Source organism: Budorcas taxicolor, chromosome 1, assembly GCF_023091745.1.
Source record: "Budorcas taxicolor isolate Tak-1 chromosome 1, Takin1.1, whole genome shotgun sequence".
Lineage (NCBI taxonomy): Eukaryota > Metazoa > Chordata > Mammalia > Artiodactyla > Bovidae > Budorcas > Budorcas taxicolor.
Window position 1 is genome coordinate 1,088,197 of NC_068910.1, and position 6,000 is coordinate 1,094,196.

Below are 6,000 nucleotides of genomic sequence, written 5' to 3' on the forward strand. Positions count from 1 at the left end.
CCAGCCCTGGGGGGGCCGACATTCGGCTGCCGTTCCCCTACACGGGTGTCTTTTGACTGTTCCTCTGGATGCAATTTCTTGATTTTCTGCCTGCTCTCAAGACCCCTCTCTCCACTGCAATGTGCTCAGATGTGCCTTCTTGGTCTTGGTGAGTTTTCTGAGCGCACGGGCCTCTTGGGATCGCTGGGCTAACTCATCAGTTTCAGGAAGCACTCACCCGTTGTTTCTTCAGCTGTCTCTGTGCTCTGTTGCTCCTGTTCCCTTCTGGAACGTCAGCTGTGCACACTTCAGACACTCTGAGACTGTCCTACGGGCCCTCAGTACTCTGCTCCCGTGGCGTGACGGCTGTTCTTAATGAGGATACTCAGGATACGTGAACTAGGCCTTTTGGGGCTTTTACCGAATGCCCAGAAGGGATGTCCACCAAGGCCTCTGGCTAGGCTGGCTGGAATCTTCCAGCACTGCGTGACCTCTGAACCCTCTGCTCCCTGGGAGCTGCTGCCTCCTGGGCCTCATGTGTCTCGCCCTAAATGTGTCCAGCTGAGGGTCTGGCCGGGAACCTGGCAGGGAACCTTCTCTGGCATTAAGGAACTCCCCTCCCTTCTGGCACCAGCCTGCAGATTACAGCGTCTCAGCAGCCACGCTCTCCGCTGTTTCCTCTGCCCAGGAAGCTGGTCGTCCTCACTGGACTGGACTTCCCGGGGCTGTGTTTGCACACCACCCCTCCAGCAAGAAACCGAGATAAACATGGAGGTCACCCTGAGGGCACCCCTTGGCTCGAGGATCATGGCCCCAAACTACACTGCTGGGATTCCCTGGTGGCCCAGTGGTTAAGACTCCGTGCTCCCAACACAGGGGGCCTGGGTTCAATCCCCGGTCAGGGAACTAAGATCCCACGTGCTGCAATTGACCCCAAAGGCCCCATGTGTGCAGCGAAGGCTCGGCGCAGCCGGGTAAACCAAGCCAAAGCAAAGCCCCGCGAGCTGCCCACTTCCCTCCGGGCCCACCCTGAGCACAGGTCCCAGCCTCCCCACCTTTCCCCACAGCCAGGGACAGGCAGTCCCATTCAGGCTGACATTCCATCCGACGCCCCTTCTCCTTTCATTCTGAGCCCTCCCCAAGACTCAGGAATTACAGAATGGCCTTTGTTTGGAGGAAAGTGACACTCAGCGAAAAGTCTCCAGAAAGGCCTCAAAATACAAGGTTATATAATATGTCAACAACAGGACAAAGGCTTCTAAGCAGAGGACTGTATCCTGTTGAAGGCCTAATGCAATGTGAGAAATAGCAACCGGGAGAGCTGTTGGCTTGCGTTGCATTTTAACAAGGCAGAAACCCTCCGGACAACTTTACCCTAGCGGAGGAATGGCAATAACAAATCGCAATTCAAAGCAACTCTGCAGTTCATAACAGAAAAACAGAAAATACAGATCTGTTTCAGCTGGAGACTGAGAATGTGTGTGTGCGTGTGCGTGCGTGCGTGTGTGCGTGCGTGCGTGTGTGTGTGCGTGTGTGCGCGCGTGCGTGTGTGCGTGTGTGTGCATGTGTGTGCGCGTGTGCGTGCGTGCGTGTGTGTGCGTGCGCCTGTGTGTGTGCATGTGTGTGTGTGCGTGTGCGTGCGCGCGTGCATGTGTGTGTGTGTGCGTGCGTGTGTGTGTGCGTGTGCGTGTGTGTGCGTGTGTGCGTGTGTGTGCGTGTGTGCGCGCGTGCGTGCGTGTGTGTGTGCGCGCGTGCGTGTGTGTGTGCGCGTGTGTGCGTGCGTGTGCGTGTGTGTGTGCGTGTGTGCGTGTGTGCGCACGTGCGTGTGTGCGTGTGTGTGTATGTGCGTGCGTGTGTGTGCGCGTGTGCGTGTGTGCGTGTGTGTGCCCGCGCGCCTGTGTGTGTATGTGTGTGCGTGTGTGTGTGCGTGTGCGTGCGCACGTGCGTGTGTGTGTGTGCGCGTGCGTGTGTGTGCGCGTGTGTGCGTGCATGTGTGCGTGTGTGTGTGCGTGTGTCCGTGTGTGTGTGCGTGTGCGTGCGTGTGTGTGTGCGTGCGTGCGTGCATGTGTGTGTGCGTGCATGTGTGTGTGTAATATTCCCAATCTACAGCTCAAGTTAAGGTTGGGGTTGAAAGTTTATCACAAAGAATCTATAAAATGGACAGCAGTGAACATCTCACAGCTTTAGCAGTTTGTTGTGCGCGATTCTGGGGTTTGCCAGGCGGCTCGGCGGCTCACTGGCTCCACTTGGCAATACAGGAGACCTGGGTTCGATCCCTGGTCGGGAAGATCCCCTGGAGAAGGGGATGGCAATCCACTGTTGTATCTCGCCTGGAGAATCCCATGGACAGCGGAGCCTGGCGGGCTACAGTCCTTGGGGTCACAAAGAGTCAGACACGGCTGAGCGCTCATGCAGGCAGGCACATGCAGCCACAGACCCACTCTAGGTGCTTCCAGACGTTTCTGAATAAACGTGCGTAACACAAATCCTTAAGCATCGCTCACAGCAGGTCTCCCCTCAAGCACCACACACAGACTCTTCCCCGGTCCCCTTGTCGACCTGAGTTCTTATCCAGCCACTGTGTTGACTGTTTCCACAAATCTTGTTTAACTTGGAAAATGCGTCTCTAAGAAGCATTCTATCTTCACATCTGGCTTTGGGGACCATCAGCTTGCCAAGTCCACTCACGCCTGCCAGTGTTTCCACAAGCTTTATTTTGGAAATTCGGTAATCTCTGGCTTCGAAACACGTGTACAGAAGATTTTTAACATAAGAAGCCCTGCCTGCATTGTTATTTTTAAATAAATGTATGCAACTGTTAAATTCTGTGCTTCTGGGGTTTTTGTTTTCCACAGCTGCCCCGGGCAGACTCCCAGTCAGGAAACAGGGTCAGTGAAACAGCTGCAATCATGAAAAGGGGCCAACAGACACGAGCGAGAACCAGCGGGAAGGTCTGCTGCCGTACTGGCGCGATCTCGAGGAGGAAGCAACTCGATGTAAGATGTCGAGGGCGAGATTTCCACGCAAGGCTATTTTTTTCAAAGATTTTTCATGTGGACCATTTTTAGTCTTTATTTAATTTGTTACAATAACGTTTCTGTGTAATGTTTTGTTTTTTCTCCGCAGTGAGACATCTGGGATCTTAGCCCTTCTACCCGGGATGGAACCCCCACCCCTTGCGCTGGCAGGAGAAATCTTAACCACTGGAACACCAGGGAAGTCCCCAGTGTTCCTTAAAGGCTCAGAAAATCACAAACATGTTGGCAACGCTTCATGGATATGTGTACATGTGTAAAATGAACCTTGTGCAATGTAACATTTATCTGAAAACATGCTAAGTTCTGAGGCTAATGAACACTCAGGCAGTGGAGTGGAAGAAATTTAACATTTTTCTTCTTGGAAAGCAGCCAAAGTGTTTATGCGACCCCATGGACTGCAGCCCACCAGGCTCCTCTGTCCATGGAACTCTCCAGATAAGAACACTGGAGTGGGTGGCTATTTCCTTCTCCAGGGGATCTTCCCAACCCAAGGATCCAGCCCGGGGCTCTCCTGCATTGCAGGCAGATTCTTTACTGTCTGAGCCACTAGGGAAGCCCTAATTTTGTTCTAATCTCAACCCCGCTCCTACCTAGTTGTGTAAACATAAGCAGATCATTGAAATAACCCTCTGTGCTCCCAGCGCGGGGGGCCCGGTGTCCAACCCTGGTCAGGGATCCAGGTACCACATGCCGCAACTGAGACCCAGCTCAGCCACAAAAAAATTAAAAAAGAAAAAAGAAATAACTTGACGCGTCTTAGTTTCCTTGTTGGAAACCAAACGATTTCTCAGATTTCTGCTATGTTATCCACCCCCAGCCCTAGAAGTCTGTACTTCTCTGGGAACTCGATGTATTTCTTTCAGATAATTACATGCTCTTAGCTGAGTGCTATAGACCACGGTGGAAGACTGGCTGGTAGGAAATACTCTCCGTGTCAAGGCTTATGTTTAGAGTGTACAAAACAGGGGGCCAATGTCCGACTCAGTGTCCCGGTTACGTTCTTACTGTCAAATCTAACGTTTTAAAATTTAAGTCGGACGCTCTGAGGTTAGTCATATGATGACCTAGTTTATAAATGACTTTATTTCATGCTTAAACGTCCTACACGGACCCTCACACAGGCAAGTATCGGCATCGCTCATTCATTCAGTCGTGTCCGACTGTTTGTGGCCCCGAGGACTGCAGCCCACCAGGCTCCTCTGTCCCTGGGATTTTCCAGGCAAGAGTACTGGAGCGGGCTGCCATTTCTTCCTCCAGGGGATCTTCCCAATGTAGGGATCAAACCCACATCTTTACGTATTGCCGGGTGGGTTCTTTACCCCTGAGCCACAAGGGGAGCCGGGCGTACGCTTCATTTAGAACTATGTAATTTTCATTTATAATGGCTACCCAATAGGCTAGTCAGAAACCCCTTCATGTGTATCTTTTCATCCTTAAATATTCTTAAATGTGGACGGCACGATGTCTCAGCACTGAAGGCCAGGCAACCCCCACGCTTGTCCTGTTTCCCGCTGCCTGGAGTAAGACGTTTACAGCCGGCAGCGCTGTGGAGCAAAGCGCCTCTAAACGTGGCGGCTTTCAACGGTGAACAGTCACCATTTGCCGCAGCTGAGCAGCAGTGAGGGGTCAGCTTGCCCAATTCGTCTAGTTATGAGGTTGGCAGTGGGCTTGGTCCCTAGAGGCCCCACTGGCGGCTCCGGCATAAACCTGACGTCAGCGAGGCTCCAGCCTTGCCCCTGATCACCCAGCTGGCCGGCCTGGGCTTGTCCGGGTGCAGGTGGAAGGGTGCTCGGCAGCAAGAGAGGGCAAGCCCAGCTCCGGGCGCCCTCCCTGTCCATCTGCCCACACCACATGACTGTGCTCCCCGGACCAAAGGGGAGCACGGCCAAGCCCACAGTCCTCGCGGAGCAAGGGCCGTCCTGCAGAGTCTGCCCCACGCTCCCTTCCAGTTTCGCTCTGGCCTAATGTCTCTTGCAGACATGTTCAACATTCCATCTCATTCTGACGGTTCCTCGGTCATCTTGCAGTTGGATGGAGTGGGGTGGGGGGACGAGCCTTCTTCTGACCTGACCAGCGTGTGCTGGCTGCAGCCCTGACCTCCAGCTCTTCGGAACACAGGCCCCGAATCCGTGGATGAGGAGGATGCGGCCAGAACGCCCAGGCCGGGGCTCCACCCACTCACCCGGCCAAGCTCCACCCCTGGACTGCTGTGTCTTGCGCAGAGTCAACTGCCAGGGGCTTCCCTGGGGGTCCAGTGGCTGAGACTCTGCGCTCCCGGTGCCGGGGGCCCAGGTTCAGTCCCTGGTCAGGAAACTAGACCCTGCAGGCCACACCTAAAGGTCCCACACACTGCAGATAAGACCTGGCACAGCCAAAGAAAAGCAAACACCAAAGGTCAGCCGCCAGCCCCCAGTCTCACTGGATGGGAACAGAACTGTCGCATCCAGGTGAATCCAGGGAAGGCAGCACCTCCGCCGCCTGACGGGAGCCAGCCTCACCGCCCCACGTCTCCTGCAGAGATGAGCTGCAGCATTGCTCCAGCCTGTCCTGAGCTACCCGGGCACAGCGGGAGCCGTCCACGCGCTTTTCTGAGTGCCGTCCACCTGTATCAGCGAGGTATTTCCTAGCCTCTGACGCGCTTTAGCCGATGAGATGTTAGCGGAGGAGATGCAAGCGGAGGCTTGGAAGCGCTCACGTGGCTGGGCTGCCGACTCTTCCTCTGAACGGAGAACACTCCTGCCCAGGCTGTTGGTCCAGGGAAGCCGAGGGGCCTGTGAACAGAGCTGCCTTTAAAGGGGGCCCTCAGCTCAGCCAGCCGGGCCAGGAGAGCCACCCTGCCACGCTGGGCATTGTCTTAAGCCGCTGAGTTGTGAGGCAGTTTGTTGAACAGCAGTGTTACAGTCATTAAAAATGGAGTTTGTGAGTGTCGGTGACCCTGGCAACACCCTCAGGGGCCTCAGTGAAAAGATGACCTACTTTCTGG

At 54.6% G+C, this 6,000-nt stretch overlaps 1 non-coding gene across 1 annotated transcript; it reads left to right on the forward strand.

Moving 5' to 3' along the window:
* The first annotated feature begins 812 nt into the window (after positions 1–812).
* TRNAG-CCC (transfer RNA glycine (anticodon CCC)) lies at positions 813–885 on the forward strand. The gene has a single exon. It is a non-coding gene; the product is annotated as a tRNA-Gly (tRNA).
* The last annotated feature ends 5,115 nt before the right edge of the window (positions 886–6,000 follow it).